The sequence below is a fragment of the Dysidea avara genome, chromosome 12 (assembly GCF_963678975.1).
Source record: "Dysidea avara chromosome 12, odDysAvar1.4, whole genome shotgun sequence".
Classification (NCBI taxonomy): Eukaryota; Metazoa; Porifera; class Demospongiae; order Dictyoceratida; family Dysideidae; genus Dysidea; species Dysidea avara.
In genome coordinates this window covers 405,994-428,213 of record NC_089283.1, presented here as the reverse complement: position 1 = coordinate 428,213, position 22,220 = coordinate 405,994, and the positions used below count along the sequence as shown (strand labels likewise).

Here is a 22,220-nt window from a genome sequence, read left to right as displayed (position 1 = left end):
GGGTGTGGCTCTACATAAGCCTGCAGACAATAATGGACGTGGATTCGTGCATACCTACGGACTGATGAATGGGCGTGGCTACCATGTCTACAGACTGTAATTGACGTAAGGGGGCGTGGCTCACGAAAGAAGCTGAGCTACACTGACGTGTAGTAACACGTCCATTTTTAATTTAGCACGTGGGGTCAGACCCGAATAATTTGTAAAGCAGGACCTGGACAACCCAACTCAGTTTAACATTGTTACTAAACAAAGACTTACACATTGCTATATAGTTCGCCGTGAGTTGCTCTCTCTGATCAATATCAACAGCGAGTCATGTGCGCGTGTGTTTTTGGTGCAACCCGCGACCATGTGTATTTGAATAGTTTGATGCAATATACAGTGGTATAGAAGCCGTATTGTAGTCTATTAACACTCAGCAGTAGGACCTTGACTAATGGCCATGGTAAAGAAGGATAAAAGGTAAGACAATAGCGCAAGCATTGTATGCTTATCAATATATCAAAGGTTTTTTCTTAAGCAAACTAGAAACGTTTCTGTGAAAACTTACGGCTGTAGCTGTAGCCACTTTTCTGCTACACTTGACTGAAGGCATCAGGCAGGCAGGCAGGCAGTAGAAAATTCTGTTGAATTTTTTTTTCCATAATTCTGTAGCAACTTGATGCAAACGTTTCGAGTCGATCTGAAGACAATTTTGGGCTTGGTTTTACCCAACCAATATTGTCTTGTCATCATGAGGAAAAATCGTGGCAGGTTTTTGGGTTATATTATATCACGGATCGCCCCCACACCTTTGATGTCCCTAATATACAGTACTATCGTACTGTATGATACTCAATTGACCTTGTATACCGCCCTGGCAAATTGCAGATACCCTATCAAGAGCTTATTTGCCAGATCAGCCTGACAACCTCACATCGTTTGAATTTGAAGTAAATATAATATCAAAATCTAAACTAGATCAACTCCAATCAGTGACTCAATCTAACTGCAACTAATGCAACTAGCTGAGAAGGGCTGGCCGGATCATAAGTCAAGGTGCCAAGTCAATGTTTACCATATTGGTCATTCCGAGAACAGATATCATTCAGTGATGGCATTCTTTTCAAAGGTGAAAAAATCATAATCCCTAAGGCTATGCAATCTGAAATGCTGAAGTTGATTCATAGCTCTTATTAGGGCATAGCAAAAAGTTTTAAGCCGAGCAAGAGACATTTTATACTGGCCAGGAATGTCATCTCAAATTCAAGATGTTGTTTCAGCTTATGGGACCTTCCTATAAAATAACAAAAACTATTGCACACAAGCGTTATCTCAAAAATTTTCTGGAATGTGATACAAATTGTTTATTGTATTATCTTGTAACCATACCTGTTGCTTAGAGCTTGATATCTTCTTGCCTGGCTGAAATATGATTGATCAAAAGAATTTCTCCATAGGAGCCTGTACATTAGTACACGGCCATCTTGTGCTCGTGACGTCATTGTGGATAAAGTCCATTCTAGAACAATCGTAACACATTGTTACACCCTAGTTGTCAAAGAAGTTAACATGTTTACACCTCATCACATTGTTGACAATCATGTTGTGACCATTTTGTTGTTTACAATATTAATTGCTCATAATAGTATTGTTATTATCAGTATAGTGTGTTTGTATTTCACTGTAGTGACAATTATGTTGTGTAGTTTGTTGTTGTTGTTAATGTTGTTGTTGTTAATGTTGTTGTTGTTGTGATCATAACAGAGAGGGTGATCACCTGTAACATTCCATCTTTAAGTCATACTCCATATAAGGTATAGTAGTTCAAACAGTACTCCATCTTATGTACCAGGTAAACTGTTTTGGTCACTACTAATCTTGTCCAATACATTTTACTAGAGGAAAATTACTGCTGCAACCAGAAGTGTAGCATATGAGATAGTAGTTGTTATTGTACACTGTCATGTACCATGTACATGCATACACGCATGCGCAAGCACGCACACACACACACACGCACACACATACACTACGCGCACATGCACACACATACACTACACACACGCACACACACATACACTACGCACACACACACACACACACTACGCACACACACACCCACACTACACACACTACGCACACATACACTACGCACACACACACTACGCACACACACACACCCACACTACACACACTACGCACACATACACTACACACACACACACTACGCACACACACACCCACACTACACACACACACTACGCACACACACACTCACACTACATACGCACACTACGCACACACACACAATACACACTATGCACGCACGCACACACACACACACACACACACACACACACATGTACACATGCATACATACACTACGCACACACACACACTACGCACACACACACACACCCACACTACACACACACACACTACGCACATACACACCCACACTACACACACCCACACTACACACACACGCACACACATACACTACGCACACACTACACACACATACACTACGCGCAAACACACTACGCACACACACACCCACACTACACACACTACGCACACACACACAATACACACACCATGCACGCACGCACACACACACACACTACACACACATACACTACGCACACACACACTACGCACACACACACCCACACTACACACACATACACTACGCACACTCACACTACGCACACACACACAATACACACTATGCACGCACGCACACACACACACACATGTACACATGCATACATACACTACAAACAGACGGACAGACAGTTATCTCGTATTGTTAACAGGTCAAGGAAGCCACCAACACTGTTGTGATGAATTATATTGAAATTGAAATATCAGAAGCTGAGTTCAGGACATCTAGTGATCAGTCAGGTTTGGTGGTGTAAGTATAATAGAACTTGGACCTCCGTAAAAGACACTTTTACATTTCTGTGAAGGGCACTGTACATTTAACCTCTCTATAAAGGACACTATATTTTACCTCTCTATAAAGCATACTGTATATTTAACAATGTAAAAAAGTTCTGAGGACAAGAATATAACTAACTTTACCTCTGAGAATGAGCAATATCCGCTATTACGTTTCTTGATGTAGTATGCAGTATCTGTGATGTCACAAAACAAAATGGCTGCTGTAGTGTGGGGACTTTGTACATCGAAGTATTGGGCGAGATGATGTTTCCCTATAATAGCGTTTATGAATTTGAATAAGAGTGAAGGTGACGCTTATAGTATGTAAGGCAATACAAATAAGCGTATTTGTGTGCTAATTTAAAATTTTCGGTCTGCTTTCCTTGTTGGAGCTCATTTTGCACTGTCACGGTACATGTACTACTTCTTACCTTTATTATCTCGTGGTTCCATGTGTAAAAATCTACAGATAACATTCGTTTCGAATTCTGTGTGCCAAAGTCTCTATAGCCCCCACACTAACACGGCATTTTGTCAATTATGACATCAAATTTTGTAATCGCAATGTCTAAAAACATCATTACGGATATCACTCATTAACAACCTTCTTATAGCAACAAACTTCAGTTGGTTCCAAAGTGTCCATTAGACAACAAACATGATAACTTGTAGTAACTCATATTGTTTGTAGTTGTCAAGGGAGATGTGTCATTGGATGAAGGAACTGAAACACTTATACCAACATTTCCCAACCCCCTACCTGTGGGGGATGGATCACTACACATCATATACAAGGGAACACTCAATAATAATATGAAGGGATTCTACCGTTCTAAATATAACACACCATTGGGTGAGGAGTGGTGTCTCAATTTGAGGTCAGTAATTATCAATTGAGTTCGTGTGTATGTGTGTAATGTGAAGAGCACATAGACAAGAGTAACACTAGCATTTCCATGGTAACCATATGATCTGGTCCATGTGTTTTGCTTGTTGTTCCTTGAGCAAGAAACACATTGCTCCCATCTAAGGACCTGGTGTTACAAATGTAACTGGTGAAGTAGTCTACCCAGCTGTATTAATGGTGGGGTTAACTGGTGAAGTAGTCTACCCAGCTGTATTAATGGTGACCTGGTGTTAACTGGTGAAGTAGTCTACCCAGCTGTATTAATGGTGACCTGGTGTTAACTGGTGAAGTAGTGTATCCAGCTGTATTAATGGTGACCTGGTGTTAACTGGTGAAGTAGTGTATCCAGCTGTATTAATGGTGACCTGGTGTTAACTGGGGAAGTAATCTACCCAGCTGTATTAATGGTGACCTGGTGTTAACTGGGGAAGTAGTCTACCCAGCTGTATTAATGGTGACCTGGTGTTAACTGGGGAAGTAGTCTACCCAGCTGTATTAATGGTGACCTGGTGTTAACTGGGGAAGTAGTCTATCCAGCTGTATTAATGGGGACCTGGTATTAACTGGTGAAGTAGTCTACCCAGCTGTATTAATGGTGACCTGGTGTTAACTGGTGAAGTAGTCTACCCAGCTGTATTAATGGTGACCTGGTGTTAACTGGTGAAGTAGTGTATCCAGCTGTATTAATGGTGACCTGGTGTTAACTGGTGAAGTAGTGTATCCAGCTGTATTAATGGTGACCTGGTGTTAACTGGTGAAGTAATCTACCCAGCTGTATTAATGGTGACCTGGTGTTAACTGGTGAAGTAGTCTACCCAGCTGTATTAATGGTGACCTGGTGTTAACTGGGGAAGTAGTCTACCCAGCTGTATTAATGGTGGGGTTAACTGGTGAAGTAATCTACCCAGCTGTATTAATGGTGACCTGGTGTTAACTGGTGAAGTAGTCTACCCAGCTGTATTAATGGTGACCTGGTGTTAACTGGTGAAGTAGTGTATCCAGCTGTATTAATGGTGACCTGGTGTTAACTGGGGAAGTAATCTACCCAGCTGTATTAATGGTGACCTGGTGTTAACTGGGGAAGTAGTCTACCCAGCTGTATTAATGGTGACCTGGTGTTAACTGGGGAAGTAGTCTACCCAGCTGTATTAATGGTGACCTGGTGTTAACTGGGGAAGTAGTCTATCCAGCTGTATTAATGGGGACCTGGTATTAACTGGTGAAGTAGTCTACCCAGCTGTATTAATGGATTAACTGGAGAAGCAAATGCCAACTGTCCATTTCTCACTTACAGGTTATAATTACTTACGAAGAACATAACAAAAGCCAATCCCAGTGTGTAGTTTTACAGATCATTACAATACATTATCATGATCAGCTAATGACCTACTAACCACAACATTTGTTAGTTTGAGATACATTATCATGGATCATGTGATCAGTAACATTTGTGACCCAGTCTGACAAAACCTGTCCTATAGATATCCAAGTTTGACAGCTCATAACTTTCCATGCTTTTTTCTTCATGAAACTTTGCCGCATTATTGTGCTTTGCAACAATTTTAAGCTGGAAAAGTATTAAGTTGCTATTTTATTCACAAGACAAGTAATGATTGTCAAGTTGTGCTTTTTGGAAAGGCTATAAAATCGGTTTTGTCAGACCGGGTCACATTATCTGTTGTATATGCTTCGCAACCTGAAAAAGGATGACTCACACCTTCAGTCTCCTGTGGGGTACCAGTCCTACCTCAGGAGAATTTGTCTGCGATGACTCATAACACCTTAGTAGTCCCACTACTGGTTGATGGGTAGGTGTGACTGTACTATATTGAAGGTTTTGCTTTATCCACTATCTTTTCCTGGTAGACTGTATTTGCTGACACCATCATTAATATAGTTACTATAGTAACATTCATGATCTAACCCTGCTGACAAGTTACTGTTTTGATGGTGTAACATTACCACTGGTAATGTTATCTCTCCAGATGTTTTGTATATGGTGTTAGATGGCTTAATTTTGGAGGGAGATCAGTTCCCTCCAAAATTGATATGGTCTCTACATGATAAGATCGTTATGTTATTAAATTATCCAATAACACAATTAATACCATGTAGAGTTATCATGTAGAAATGATGATGATTTGATGTGTGAGTTTCTGGTAGTCTAAGGTTTATCACAGAATGGTTTATCATTAAGTAGAGGTGTGCCGATATACCGATACATATTGTATCGGTGGCCGATATAGACATTTCTACTATATCGGTGGGAGCCGATATTGCTGCTAAAAACCGATACAATACACCGATATACAACTGAACTATCTTGAGGACACTGCCCAATGATCAAGCCACATTATAAACTCTATTATTTAGCTAACAAGGGCGGGAAACAGTAATTATCTTCCTTGTCTAAAAGCAGTACGCTATGTGAAGCCATCTAAGTGCGTGGGTACTTCCTTTTTTGTTGTCACAAAGCTTACCAATCATACAACAAACACTCATAGTGATGGGCCTGGGGAAACAGCAATAAGATGAGCCAAGAGAACAGCATAAAACAACCAGCCATCTCTACAAGCCATTAAAATGTGGAGTAATCCGGACTAATCTTGACAGGGGCATGTATTAAAATATTTGTGGGTGTCTTATAGCAAGAGTTAATAATAAGATAGGAGAGTGTCTAACGCCATATAGTCCTGTAACAAATGATTGCACAGAAGTTAAACGGCTTCTTTTCCGCGTAACGTACAGACTGGCTAGTATACTTTCGCATTTAACCACAAAGGCCATCCCAGACACAAGGGCGTGTGTTCAACTCGATGTTCAAGTTCACCACGAAGAGCATCGCTCTGTTGTGTAAAGAAGTGTGGCTGTTAACCTCGAAGCCGGATAACTCTGGGGGAGAGCGTCTGAGAAACCAATAAACACTGAACCAAAGGAGGAGTATCGCTTCGAATTTTCACTGCGTCACCATGTTACCCTACCTTTGAGCATTCTTCAATTAAAGGAGCACTGTTCCCTGTACATACAGCTCATGATCAGTGTTTAGTTCAGTCTTCGAATATTCTCGAGGATTCATCACGGGTGCGGCTAAACTAATTGCGGTAAGGAAACTAACAAATATTAGAAGCCTATACGTTACACGGAAAGGAAGCTGTTAACTTCTGCGCAATCATCTATTACAGGCCTGTACAGCGTTAGACACTCTCCTCTCTTATTATTAACTCCTGCTTATAGTCTGAGCTGTCAATAGAGGCCACACCACCATGGGTAACCAAGCATAGCCAATAATCTTAAGACCATCTTCAGTAGTTTCTTCAGTAGTTAAAATAAAGTTGAATATGGCATATGTGGTTCCTCAAATATAAATAGCTACACTTAGTTATATCGGTATATCGGATTGGTATCGGTTTTCAGACTCGGTATATTGGTTTATATCGGATCAGTTCAAAATTTCCCTATCGGTACACCTCTATCATTAATTAGTGTTGTTCTGCGGCCTTGGTAATTAATTTGTGGGTGGCGCTCGCCCACATCGCCACTGGGTCGCTAAATCGCGTAGAAACCTTGTCGGCTTGTTCTAAGTAGTTTAGAAAATTTCTGTGAGCGAAGCGGGCAAAGGAAGATCGAGAGAAAGTGGCACTGTGGGTACTAGCATCGAGAGTTACCCTTCTAGGTGTCAGCGCCACACCATAGTAGCCATACTATGCCTGGATGAGTGCCAATGACACTTGTCTAGTCCAGAAAGTAAGCTATAACAAGTGGCAAAATGGCTGCTAGCATTGAGAGATACCCTTTGACTTTAGTAATTGTGTCAGCACCACACTAACATTCAGCATGGTGTAGCTATACTGAAGCAGTGTATCGGCTCATTCTAAGTAGTTTAGAAACTTTCTCTGAGCAAAGCGAGTACAGAAAGAGTGAAAGAAAGTTAGCAAACTGTGGCTGTTGGTACACTCTTCAAGTTGATAGTGTCAGCACCACAACTTGTGGCACTAGTGCATCGGCCCATGTCTTGTCCACAAAGTAAGCTAACAGTAAGGCTATTGTGTATTTGGCTTTACCAATTTTCGTTTGATCAATGTAGTAAACAACCGCAAGCTAGACCACAGGTTACTAACTAGTTAGTAACCCTGCCACAGGTTTCTATTGGATTTAGTACCCTCATTAAACCTTTAGACATTTAAGTAAATTATGCGTAAATTTTCTATTTGTAGTTATTGATACTCATAATATGTTATTGTTCATCCCTATTGTTGTCATGGTAACATGTTACAGGCCCCTGATGCTAGGAGGGCATTCCCCTGTTGGGATGAGCCAGCTCACAAGACCACATTTGATGTTGCTATAGTAGCACCCAAGGACAGGGTGGTGCTCTCTAATATGGTGAGATAATTAATATCAAGAGGTGCTTATTGGTTACCAAACACACATTAGGATGTTGTCAAAGAGGAGATGTCAGGAGAGCTGAAGACAGTGACATCTGGTGTACTCCGAAGATGTCTTGTTAGCATTTATTGTGGGAGAGTACGGCTATATTGAGGGGTTTGATGAAGATGGATTAGAGTGTATACCCCTGTGGGGAAGAAGGAACAGGGAAAGTGTGTTAACATTTTATTTGTGTCCTGTAGATAATTGTGACCAGATCAACAATAATCCCACATGTTCCTACAAGTATAATTACAGAATACATTATACACAATAGGTTACATGATAACTCCGTAAGCTTTTTAGATACTTGTTCCACAATGAAGGAAGGTGTTAATGGTAATCACCTTAGTGTCATTGTATTCCCCAAAACAAGAGGAGATCATTTGGTTGACCTTTCTTGTGATTGTTTAGATGATGAAAATGTAATAAAATGAAACTCAAAAATGTGCCAACATGAGGAGTACTTGCCAAATGTCAAATACTGTAACACTTTACACTTCATGTTTTGTGTGTGATCTTTTCATGTGACCTTTATGATAAATATCATTTATTGTGTTACTGTCAATAGTATTTATCTTGTTGTAGGTTTGCTCTAGAAGTTGCTCAGAAGACACTTCCATTCTACAAGAAATACTTCCAGATAGCTTATCCTCTACCCAAGATTGATCTGATAGCAATTGCTGACTTTGCTGCTGGTGTGTTGTCATAGTGATATGTGGGTTTGGTCACTTGTTTGTTATTTCTAGGGGCAATGGAAAATTGGGGTCTGGTGACATACAGGGAACGAATCCTATTGGTTGATCCAGTCAACACGTCACAAGCTACCAAACAATATGTTGCTCTTGTAGTAGGTGAGTGGAGGGTGTGCATTATATGGAATATGTTACTATATAGACTACAATGCCAAGGAGCAAAAAGTTTAATTTAGTGTACGCTGTAACGTGTACAGTGGAACCTCAAGTATCCGAACTAATTTAAAAAGAAAGGCTGTTCATATAATCGAATAGTACATAAAATCGAATACCTATACCAAGAGTACATAATAAAAATAGGGAGGGAGAGTGTCTAACTAGGACACCTTCAGCCAAAATCACTGCGTATTATAGAGCATCCACACATTGGTAGAGCAAAGGCTTTACTTTATTCAACACCTATCAACAGCACTCAACACCTATCAACAGATCTCTATAGTCAGTAAAAGTGTTGATTTGTTCAAAGATCATGGTCTTTTCAATAATACGCAGTGATTTTGTACAGGCTGTATTGGCAGTTAGACACTCTCCCTTCCTATTTTTATTATGTACTCTTGCCTATACATGTCTATGCAGAGCTAAATGCCCAACTACTCTAATAAAGCATATAGTGGTGTGTGCGATGCAAATCGATATATCGCAGTATCGCGATATTCTCACTGTATCGCGATATTCTCACAGTATCGCGATATTCTCACTGTATCACGATACAGATACATAACAGCCATATCGAATTAACGCATGCACGACTCAAGTTATTAAAAATGGCGGACCATTCGGGCCACGCCAAGTCATGGTCTGACGAGTTTATCAAGGGATATAAGTGTCACCCATCTTCAAGAAGCAAAATCTGGAAGTATTTTGGTTTCCTTACCGGTGATAACGGCCAGGTGATTGTTACACCGAACAAAGCCATTTGTGAACTGTGTGATGAACACGTAGCCATTTGTGAACTGTGTGACGAACACGTAGCCATTTGTGAACTGTGTGACGAGCACGTGAAGCGCTTGAATAATACTACCAACTTACTTACACATCTGAAACGGCATCATTTCATTCAATACGAAGAAATTATATCTGAGATAAGAAAGGAAGACAGCGAATCAATGGGAAACTCGAGCACAACTTCGATCGGGAAGCAGCAAAGCCTAACGGAAATGATATTAAGAAAGGAAGCGTACAAGAAGGACAGTGCAAGGTATGCGGCGTGTCAGATTGCACTTGTTTTCTTTATTTGTGATGATTTACAGCCCATTAGTGTAGCCCTGCTTTTCGTCAACTTTTACACACACTTGATCCCAGAGCTGTTAAGCTAAACATTATCATTAGCTTTAAAGGTGTAAATCAATTATATGTGCATTTATTGTGTTACAATAATGTGTATTTCATTTTTTAACAAGTTCATCTGGTTTTTGTACTTCTTGTAAGTTGTAAACTCACTCGATCCCTTAATTTCCTATGAATAGTAGAAAACTCATACATTAGTTAATAATTACCAACACATACAACACAGTATTTACTGAATATCAAGACACATGGTAGTGTGTCGTGCGGCCCAAGAAGCCGGCGCGCCACACCGTGAGTATATTGACAGGAAGAACGAAAACGTCATTTTCACACCTTTGTATCTCGGTGATCACTTATCTGATTGGAACCAAATTTGCTACACAGTTTCCCGCCAGCCAAGGGAGTCTACATTCCAAATTTGAAGGAAATCGCTCCAGCCATTTCCGAGATACGAGCTGCCAAAGTTTGGTTTTTTTTTCTTTGTTTTTTTTTTCTTCTTCGTCTTTTCGCACACTTGCAAAAATTGCTATAACAAGCAAACGCGTACTCCGATCGCCTTGAAATTTGGCACACAGAAAGGGAGTCCAAAGGCGTATCCTAACATCTAATTTGGTACAAATCCGATGAATGGTTCAGGAGTTATGACTGATTATTCGCGTAAAACAAGATCGATTTGTTGTCACGCCTATAGGGTAAACCGCTTCATGGAATGAGTTGAAAATTGCTATGTAGATGGAGTAACCATCGTAGGAGTGCCTTTTGGTGGTTTGAAAGGAATCGAGATAAAGACCACAGAGATATGACACAACACCCAACCTGTGTCACAATTACGCGATCGATTTTTATGAATAAAAATAAAAAAAGTATTAGTTTTCACGCCTACTAGGCAAACCGCTTGGAGCAATGAGCTGAAAATCGGTGTATAGCTGGAATAATCCTCATAGAAAGTCCTTGCAGTAGTACAGAAGAATCGGTTTACAAACCACTGAGTTATGATTCGAAAGCCAACTCCGTGTAGCAAATGCGAGATCGAGATACTCTAATAGAACAGTCACCCTAATAGAGCATTCGGCTAATTTATTTACTCCATTATAGAATTTTATTACATCACAAGTTATTCTGTAGGGAGTTCAGCTGCAAACAGTTAATCTTATAGACAGTTCAGCAAGAAGACAGTCACCATGTGGAGAGTTAAGCAAATATACCAGTATAGAGATTCAGAACATTACAAGTCACACTGAAGAAAGTTCAGCTATAAACAAGTCATGCACTGTGTAGAGAATTCAGCTACAATTAAGTCACTCTCTAGAGAATTCAGTTACACAGAATTCTGCTACACACAAGTCACTGTGGAGAGAGTTCAGCTACAAACAAATTACCCTTTAGAGTGATCAGCTACGAACAAATCACTTTGCAGGGTGTTCAACTGCAACAAATCAATTACCTTTAGAGCGATCAGCAATGAACAAATCAACACAAATCTACCTGTAGAGAGATCAGCTAGAAACAAACCACCCTGAAGAGAGTTCAGCTACAAAAAATCACCCTGTAGAGACATCAGCTAGAAACTAGACACAATGTAAGGAGTTCAGCTACAAGCAATCACCCTGTAGAGAGTTCAGCTAAAACAAATCAACCTGCAGAGAGATCAGCTACAAACAAATCACCTTATAGAGAGTTCAGCTACAAACAGATTACCTGTAGAGAGATCGGCTACAAACAAATCAACCTGCAGAGAGATCAGCTATATACACACAAATCAACTTGTAGAGAGATCAGCTACAAACAAATCACCCTGTAGAGAGATCAGCTAGAAACTAGTCACAATGTAAGGAGTTCAGCTACAAGTAAATCACCCTGTAGAGAGTTCAGCTAAAACAAATCAACCTGCAGAGAGATCAGCTACAAATAAATCACTTTATAGACAGTTCAGCTACAAACAAATTACCTTGTAGAGAGATCGGCTGCAAATTAATCAACCTGCAGAGAGATCAGCTACACACAAATCAACTTGTAGAGAGATCAGCTACAAACAAATCACCCTGTAGAGAAATCAGCTAGAAACTAGATACAATGCAAGGAGTTCAGCTACAAGCAAAATCACCCTTTAGTGAGTTCAGCTACAAACAAATCAACCTGCAGTGAGATCACCCACAAAAACGCACTTGTACAGAGTTCAGTTACAAACAAATCATCCTGTAGAGAGATCAGGTAGAAGAATTCACCTTGTAGAGAGTTCATTTACAAAGAAACCATCATATAGAGAGTTCAGCTACAAAGAAATTACCCCGTAGAGAGTTCAGCTAGAAGAAGTCACCTTGTAAAGAGTTTAGCTACAAAGAAACCATCATGTACAGAGTTCAGCTACAAAGAAACCACCTGTACAGAATTCAACTACAAACAAATCACCCTGTATAGAGATCAGCTAGAAGAAGTTACCTTGTAGATAGTTCAGTTACAACAATTCACCCTGTAGAAAGATCATGCTAGAAGAAGTCACCTTGTAGAGTGTTCAGTTACAAAGAAACCATCATGTAGAGAGTTCAGCTGCAAACAAATCACTCTGTAGAGAGTTCAGCTACAAAGAAACCGCCATGTAGAGAGTTCAGCCTCATACAAACCACCTAGTAGAGAATTCAACTACAACAAATCACCCTGTAGAGAAGAAGTTACCTTGTAGAGAGTTCAGCTACAAAGAAACCACCATGTAGAGAGTTTAGCTGCAAACAATTCACCTGTAGAGAGTTCAGCTAGAAACAAATCACCCCGTAGAGAGATCAACTGGACGAAGTCACCTTGTAGAGAGTTCAGCTACAAAGAAACCATCATGTAGAGAGTTCAGCTGCAAACAAATCACCCTGCAGAGAGTTCAGCTACAAAAAAATCACCCTGTAGAGAGTTCAGCTAGACGAAGTCACCTTATAGAGAGTTCAGCTACAAAGAAACCACCATGTAGAGAGTTCGGCTATAAAGACACCACCATGTAGGGAGTTTAGCTGCAAACAAATCACCTGTTACAGAGAGTTCAACTACAAAGAAACCATCCTGTATATAGTTCAGCTACATTTCAAGTCACCCAGTAGAGAGATCAGCTGCAAAAAAATCCTGTGGGGAATAATGAGCATGTAATAAATATATGTATATAATTTGTATAATTACTAATAAAATCAAAAATAATTGAAGTACTAAAATTCTTCTTTAAGTTCTTTTCTTCTTCCTGTGGTAAAGAAAAAAAACACATGGGTTAAAAAAGCCCCAAAGCCAGCCATAGGCCGGCTTTGCAGTATACAAATACAAAAAGAAGTGATATCTAATCAAAAACAGCCAAGCTGTAAAAAAAGGTGCGGCCCCCATAAAGGCCATGGTGAAAAAAGATGTGAAATCCAAGGTGGCGGCCAAGAAATGGCTGTGATGGTAGGTTAATGGTTACATTTTAATAACGGCAATTCAGGTGAATTTTGTGCCGCTTGGTCTTGGCACCAAATTCACCTGAATTGTTGTTATTAAAATGTAACCATTAACCTACCATCACAGCCATTTCTTGGCCGCCACCTTGGATTTCACATCTTTTTTCACCATGGCCTTTATGGGGGCCGCACCTTTTTTTACAGCTTGGCTGTTTTTGATTAGATACACTTGAACCAACACTACATGACTTTATGTAGAAACTATCAGTATTGTGTTGTATCGGTATCGTATCACTACTACAAAGCACTTAGATTACAGATACAGAAATTTAGGCGTATCGCACACCACTAAAAGCATACACTTGTTGACAAAATACTCTAATTCAGCAGTCGATTTGGTGTTCGGTTAATCGGTGTTCTGATAATTATGGTTCCACTGTACGTATGTTGTGTATGTAGTCACCATGGTTACCACGATTTCACCAATCACAGGTCACGAGCTAGCCCACCAGTGGTTTGGTAACTTAGTTACTATGGAGTGGTGGACACACCTCTGGCTTAATGAGGGGTTTGCCTCCTGGATAGAATATCTGTGTGTGGATCATTGTCTGCCGGACTACCAAATATGGACACAGTTTGTTAATAGTGATTATAAGAGTGCTCTGAGATTGGATGCCATGGCTAATAGGTGAGATCACACTCTAAGTCACATGATCCAATGTGTTGTTAATTTCCATGGCAACTAAGTACTAGTTTCATGTACATCACCTGCTTGATTTTATATAGCTTGTGAGCTTTAGATTATAACTTGCTTAAGACATTGGAATAGTCATTGGCTGGGTAGGCTTATCATTTCTGTTATACACTAACTACAAAGGTTAGTAAACAATCTTCCTCCTCAGGTGTCACTCCAAATGCACTTTATGGGTTGAGGCCTGTCTGCAATAGTTGTATGTGAACATTAATTAGAGTAGTAGTTCCTAATATGTTTCCATGGTAATGATTTACTGTACTGTCTTCTCTTCCATATTGCCATACCAACAGCCATCCCATAGAGGTAAGGTGACATACATTGCTGGTTACCATAGTAACATCACATACACACAGGTGGAGGTGGGTAGTCCAGATGAAGTAGAAGAGATATTTGATGCCATCTCATATTGTAAGGGAGCTTCCATTATTAGAATGTTACACTACTGGATTGGAGATAAGGTACACCTTCCTCGTGTAGTGTGTGTAGAGTATTTAACCATCAAATACCTATTTCAACTCGAAGGAATACGTTATACCCGGTAGCCTTATAACTCAACTTCACATGTATTTCAGACTGGTACATGTTAACTGCCTTAAATTAAAAACCAACATTTACCTGCCTGGAACTTTCTCTATATGTGACCAAATTTTGGAAAACCGTCGATATACGCACAATAGTACTTCTGTAATAAAACGCATTTAAAACCTATTGTAAAAAACGCAAGCTCCAGAAAAAAAATTACACAAGTTTTTATCGCCTCACTGGTGGGCGAATTATATATATATTATAATGTGCAGAACCTCAAAAAGAGTGTGTGGCACAACATTACAAGTGGGTGAGTTGTGGGGAAGGGGGGTGTGACATATTACAAAACAGTTCGTACATACAGTCATGTTATTATAAGTGTTCTTTTGAAGTGATCTAGAGTTGGAGAGTTAATGGTTTGCTGGCTAAGGCTGTTCCACAATCTGATGGCTGACGGGAAAAAGGAATATAGGTGAGTGTTAATTCTTGAGTAAGGGAGCTGATAGCAGAGTCGATGATGGCGAGTATGGGAGGTGCAAGGGATAAGAGATTGGTTGCAAGGCATATTTATCAAGTTATTAGATATCTTATACATCATTGTAGCTTTTATGCATGCTCTTCTATTTTGTAGACTTTTCCATCCAAGGTTGTTAATAAGGTTAGTTACACTAACAGTTAAGCCTCCAGTGGATAAATCCTGGGCATCATCATGTTCGCCTGTTCATAGGGTGTACAAAAATCTTTGTTTCATCTCCATACACGAAAGAATTTCACAGTTACAGACGTTTGTTTACACTGCGGTGACGAAACAATTTACCGACGATCGTTTTTCAGTGAATTTGCCTCCCTTCTCAAACACAGAAGCATGTCTGGGGGAAAAACTATACCTTGGTGGATGCACAAATTCATGGCGAGCACAATGTGCAAAGATTCAATTCCATATGTCATTGTATCAGTAAGTTATGATGGTTTATGTAAGTGCCTGTAGATTCTTGTCTCGATAGCTTCTGTACATATCAATTTATTTGCTCGTCCGGCTGTCTAGTGCTGTATTTCCAATGCTGCTTAACTTAGGAAGCTGAAACTTAGCTAGTCCATTCCTCTGTCCCTGTAGAAAACACAGAACAAATAAAATCCATTTTGAAAATTGCGCGGATATTGACAGTTTTCTAAAATTAGGTCACATATGGCCTTTATTTCTCACATAAAGGCTGTTTTTAGCGAACAAAGTTTTGTTCATGTGGGTATGGAAAGATAAACAAATATGTAGCCGTCTCAGCAAAAACCCGACTTGTTTGCACAAGTATGTGTTGAGAAAAATGAAAAACGTATAATTACGCATACTTCAAAGAAAAAAATACACAATTTTTTATCAAGCTATTATTTAGAGAAGGAAAACTTGTCGATAAAAACTATACACCATCTTATTCGCCTGCTTATGGAGAGTTGAAAATTTTTCTGTAGCCTCAATAATATGAGTGTCACAAGAGTTTGTTTACAATGTGGTAAATGTGAACAGGGTTAGGGTTAGGGTTAGGGTTAGCCATACCCATATGTATAATAGTGCATTTACACTGGCAGTTGGGCGCGGTTCAACATGTTGCATACAGTACGGTACTAAAAAGGTGTGTATTTACACTAATGAAAATTAGCCGTGCTGAATGTATTGTAGACATCATGTGAGTGCACATGATCTCACAAGCATAATGATGAAAGTGGCAAAGATTCAGCTAGTTCTTGTCGTTTTATCAGCGGATTACTGCAAACAATAGTAGACAACTACAACCGATACTTCCGGTAGAAGACGATTGGCAGTTCGCTTCAATCACTTTAAAGCCAAGCGGAGGAGTAGTCATCTGTTTTTGATACTGTCTATGGCGTTATTGGCTACCCTGGTACCCCACCCTAGGATGCAATGGACGGTATGAAGGTTGGGCATAGCTACTAGTAAATAATAGAAGGGCGATGTGTAAATAGTTGATTTAAAACAATAACTTGTTTTGCATTGTGTACTTTCATAGATAGCTAGGTGTCATTTTTAATATATTAATCATTGTTAAAATTATATGTTCCATTTTATATTGTTGTGTATAGCTACTATATATTACTAGCATAATGTGGCACAATGACAAAAGTTCCAGGTGAGAAAACTTTTGCAGTTTTTGCGAATTTCTAGTAAACCGCAGAAGTTTTCCGCACTAATATTTTAAAACTAAATATTTTAGGCCAATATCGTATCCTTAGGCATGGTGCTCCTCGAATTTTTTCGCAAGAAGGAGCACAAGATTGAGGTACACAACGCACGACTACCCGATCCTTGTGGTCCAATAGGCCAGGAGGTTGGAAAGGAACTTACAGAAGAAGCCAACAAGGAAGTAGCTCCACTTTTGGTGGGCAGTTCATCACGCCGGCCACGGCGCAACCATACTTGAAAGTAATACCAGAGCAAAAGGCTATTGTAGCAAAGTATGCCGCTCAGCACGGTGTGGTTAAGACTATAAGAAGGTTTTCAAATGATTTTGACAAGACGCTTAAAGAAAGCACCATGAGAGGGTGGAAGAAGGCATACTTACAAGATTTGCACTTGAGAAAAAGTCTGGTGTAAGCATAGTCGTGAGTGAAATAAAAGAAAAGAAGAATGGACGCCCATTGATGCTGGGAGAAGATTTAGATGGGAAGGTTAGGGCTTTTATACAAGATATGCGTGTACTTGGAAATGCCATCACTACAAGAGTTGTAATGGCAGCTGCCCTGGGTATTGTGAAGAAGAAAGACAAAAATCTACTTGCTGTCAATGGTGGACATGTTGTGATTAATAAAAGCTGGGCTTGATACTTGCTGCAACGTATGAGCTATGTGAAGAGGAAGGCATGCAGCTAAACTGTGCCTAATTTTAATGAACTAAAATTGAATTTCCTGTGTGATATCAAAGCCACTGTTGAAATGGAAGAGATTCCACCACCTTTAATTATCAACTGGGATCATACCAGCCTGAAGTATGTTCCATCATCATCCTGGACTATGGCGGAAGAAGGTTCTAAATGTATTGATGTTGCTGGAATTGATGACAAACACCAAATTACGGCTGTGCTTACAGTCACTGGATGGGAACTTTCTGCCTGTTCAATTAGCTTACCAGGGCAATACAAGTGCCTGTTTACCCCGTGCAAAAGCTCCACCTGGCTGGCACTTGACCTACACCCATAATCACTGGGCCACGGAAGAGACCACAAAAGATCATATTGAGAAGATCATTTTGCCGTATTTGACTGAAAAGAAGAAAGAGTTGAAGTTTAGGGATGATCAACACGCTCTTTGCATTTTTGATAATTTTTAGGGTCAGCTAACTGATGATGTGCTGCAACTATTGAAAAAAATAATGTAGATATTGCTTTTGTCCCAGCGAACTGCACAGATGGTTTGCAACCACTGGATTTAAGCGTGAATAAGCCAGCAAAAGATTTTCTGAGGGATAAATTTCAACAATGGCACTGCGAACAGATCTTCGATCAGTTAAATGATGACTTGTCACTAGTTGCAGACCCAGTCACAAGTTCCCATTGAGTGTGATGAAGCCTTTGGTGTTACAATGGATGAAAGAGTTGTAGTCGTACATGCTAGCACATCCAGATATTATCAGGAGTAGTTTTCGAGCAGCAGGTATTACAGACGTCCTTGATAAAAACTAACTGACTTTATGTAGTTACCTCAATAGAGATACTAGTTAGATCATGTGCTTGTGTATTAGTATTAAGATGAAACTAGGTACTACTCATTAATTTTGGTGTACATCAAACAAAATCATAATATGTTAATTATTACATGTGCACATCAGTAGCATAGTCAAGGCAAGTACGGTCCATTAACATCTAGGAAACTGCTGCATGCTCTTCCTTGTGAAGCAATCCTAAAGGTGTGTACTCAGACTACCCTGGTCATATGTAATATTTTGTGGGTCCTCACCAAAAGCTATTGATGTCATCATGGTTATGGCAAATAGCCCACAATCTTTTGAACCATTTTGTTTTTGAACTGGTATGATCTTGATCTTACTGGTATGATCTTGATCTTACTGGTATGATTTTAATCTTACTGCAATTCTTCACTAAGAACATTCGCTTTACAATGTCCCTTGTTTCATAATCTAACTTGTCAAAAATGGAATCGTAGACATTTACTTCACCTGCAGGACATCCCTTAGTTGACACCATTATCCAGTGCTCCCTTCTACTGCAATAAATGATCTGTATAGTATTTGTTGTGCATCCGATGACACGTTGTCGCTGCTTTAGAGTGTTGTAAAGACCCCCAATTAAAGGAAACTGACTTTTTAAGAGATACTGAGCCATTTGAATGTGTTGATCTGTAAGCTCATCACCGCTTTCAATGATCATCTTATCAGTGATACTTAGCACAGATTTATCACGTCTAACCCACTCAGAATAATTACTTCCATTATCATCTGAGTCACTGCCATCAGAGAATACCCTCTCTAGTACATTCACATCTGATATTCCTGGTTGAATATGGGACAGGAATATCTACTGCCACAGTAGGCTTGAAAGTTGTCTTATCATTGTTCTGTTTGCTTTCTCCATGGGCATCTGTAGTGGGGTCAGCGATTGGCAATCCAATCCTTGGCTGAGTGTCCATTTGCATGGGTTTTGAAGTACTGCTAGCACCGGCAACACAATCTAAATCATCTCTTCACCTTTATAGCACTTGGTATGACTTTACTTCCTCACTTATACAGCTTGCACTTCCCAATGAAAGAAATTTCTTAGCAGGGTTATTCTTCATCTAACTTGCTATCTTTTTAAGCTCTTCACCGTCGCCAACAAAATGATACTTGCAAGGGATGTGCATACCACCATTCGGAATATCCCTGGAGTATTGGCAAGATCGGTGACAATTGAATATATTTTACCACCTTGCCTTATAAATACAGAGCAAAGTCTCGACATATAACGTGGAATGTGCCCTACAATCCCAACACTTGGCTCAATGATTGCAACAGCGTAGCGATCCTTGTCATTGTCTTCTCTCTCTCACACGATAGCTCTTCTCCTATAGATATCCTGGTGAACGTGGAAACCACGTACACATGTGTCAGTTACATACTCATCCATCTCACCGTCAGGTTACTGAGCAGCACGAATGGCAGCTCACGTGAGTAAACGCTAAACACGTGATGCAGATTGGATCGCTACGTGATGCAGAGCAGATTGACGCAAATTTTTTCCCTACATACGTGGTGAACTCTGCTAAACCGCGAAAGTTTTATCCCTCGAAACTTTTTTTTACGGTATGTGACCGAATTTGCAAAAAGGTACCTTTTTCACACACCAAATTTGACCTATTTTTTGAACTTTAAAACTTAGAAATTGGAGGTGCTGCTGCCACATCAAGGCCTTGGTACATTTGAAATGTACCATAGCCGGCGATGGTTTATAAAATGTGAACCCTGAAATTTGCTTTTGAAGTTAGGTGGCTTCATGGTACATACTATAATGTCTCATTATTACTACACTGTTTCCTTACAGGATTTCCGTACTGGTATGCACGAGTACCTGACTAAACTATCCTATAAGAATGCCTCCACTGAAGACTTGTGGACTAGTCTTGGTGTAGCTAGTGGTAAACCTGTTGACAAGGTGATGACTACCTGGACTAAGAAGATGGGATATCCTGTATTGAATGTGTCTGCCAAACAGGTTTGTAACCTGCCGAACAGGTTTATAACTCAATACCACAATCACAGGAAGGAAGCAGTCGCCATATTACCATCTCACAGACAAAGTTTTGTGCTGATGGTTGTGATGAGCCTTATAAGGATTATTTGTGGATGGTACCGGTCACCACAGCAACTAAGAACAACAAATCTGCTGCTTCCATTCTACTGGAGACAAAGACATCCACCGTTACCATTGACAACATTGATCCTAATGACTGGGTTAAGGTGTGCTTTAATAAGAGTAATATATTATTGATTATAGTAGTGTACACAGGTTAACCCAGGTAGTGTGGGATTCTACCAGGTCAACTATCAGTCTGACATGTTGACTGGTCTACTACAAGCAGTGTCTGATGGTTCCCTTGATACCAGAGACCGTATACAACTGATTGATGATGTGCTGGCTCTGGTGAGCTCATGTTTAGATCATGTGATTGTGTGTGTTATTTACCCATGTTGCCGTATATGGAAGCTATTTTGTTGCCATAGGCTCAGGCTGGGGTCGGAAGTACAGTGAAAGTATTAGAGTTGTTATCAGCTTATGCTAATGAAAAGGAGTTTACAGTGTGGGAGACACTGGTTGGTAGCCTAGGAACTCTCAATCGACTACTATCCAATACTGACTATCATGACAAGTTCAAGAAATTTGCTGAGAACATCTTCACCAATATTGTGAAGGAGTTAAGCTGGGAGCCTCGTCCCAATGAAGGTATGTACCCATGTTGTTAGGGTAATAAGTTCTAGTTATATCACGGTATGAGTAGTTATTACACGAGGACGAGTGTTAATAACTATGATATATCATACGAGTAAACGTGATATAACTGGCTTGTACCATGACTCACCACACTGGCAGACTGGACTCATGGTTTGTGCTGAAAATAGCTTCTTAAACCCATTCTCTCTTGTATTACCGCTGCTACTCCTGTTCCGTACAAGTCACAAGTCGTGCATGCACTAATTTATTAGAACATAAACTCGTGTATCCATGTGTACTAGTCTACCCGGTACTAGTAGTGTGCTGTAGCAATAGAAGCTAGTTAAAGCTATGGTTGAAGCATAGATTCATTCCTTTGCTCCTGCAGTACTTAGCACGAAGCCAACTATATTTGCTTACCTGGCGCTGTGTCATTGACACCTCACTTTGACTCGTGTTCAAACTGCCAGCTAAGCATGGCCTAACTAACAACCAGTGGTGTATCTTTAGTTATACCATGGCAACACACTTTGATCTGCCCACGCACCATGGTACAACCTCTTTTGTCACCTCTGTTGTTAGAATCACTACCTCTGTTGTTAGGGGCACCACCCTGTTGTTAGGGACATCATTTATTTATTTACTGTGCAGAAATCACACAAGATTATAACACACAGATATAATTACTAAAGTCATTACAAAACTGATCTAAGGAGGGAGAATTAACTATGTACAGGGGAGTAGGTTCCAAAGCTACTGGAACCCACTCTCCCCTACAGTCTATTTCCGGTTGGTTGA

The 22,220-nt window shown here is 40.0% G+C and overlaps 1 protein-coding gene and 1 pseudogene across 1 annotated transcript in view; one reads left to right on the top strand and one right to left on the bottom strand.

The window, feature by feature from the left end:
- Positions 1 to 1,390, bottom strand: part of LOC136241731 (trafficking kinesin-binding protein 1-like) — a 54,636-nt gene extending 53,246 nt beyond the window's left edge. The window contains exon 1 of the mRNA XM_066033015.1: positions 1,375 to 1,390. The gene's annotated coding sequence lies outside the window, so the exon portion shown is untranslated. The remainder of the gene's footprint in view (positions 1 to 1,374) is intronic.
- The window catches only part of LOC136241726 (puromycin-sensitive aminopeptidase-like), a 110,252-nt pseudogene that overhangs the window by 84,973 nt on the left and 3,059 nt on the right, over positions 1 to 22,220 (top strand).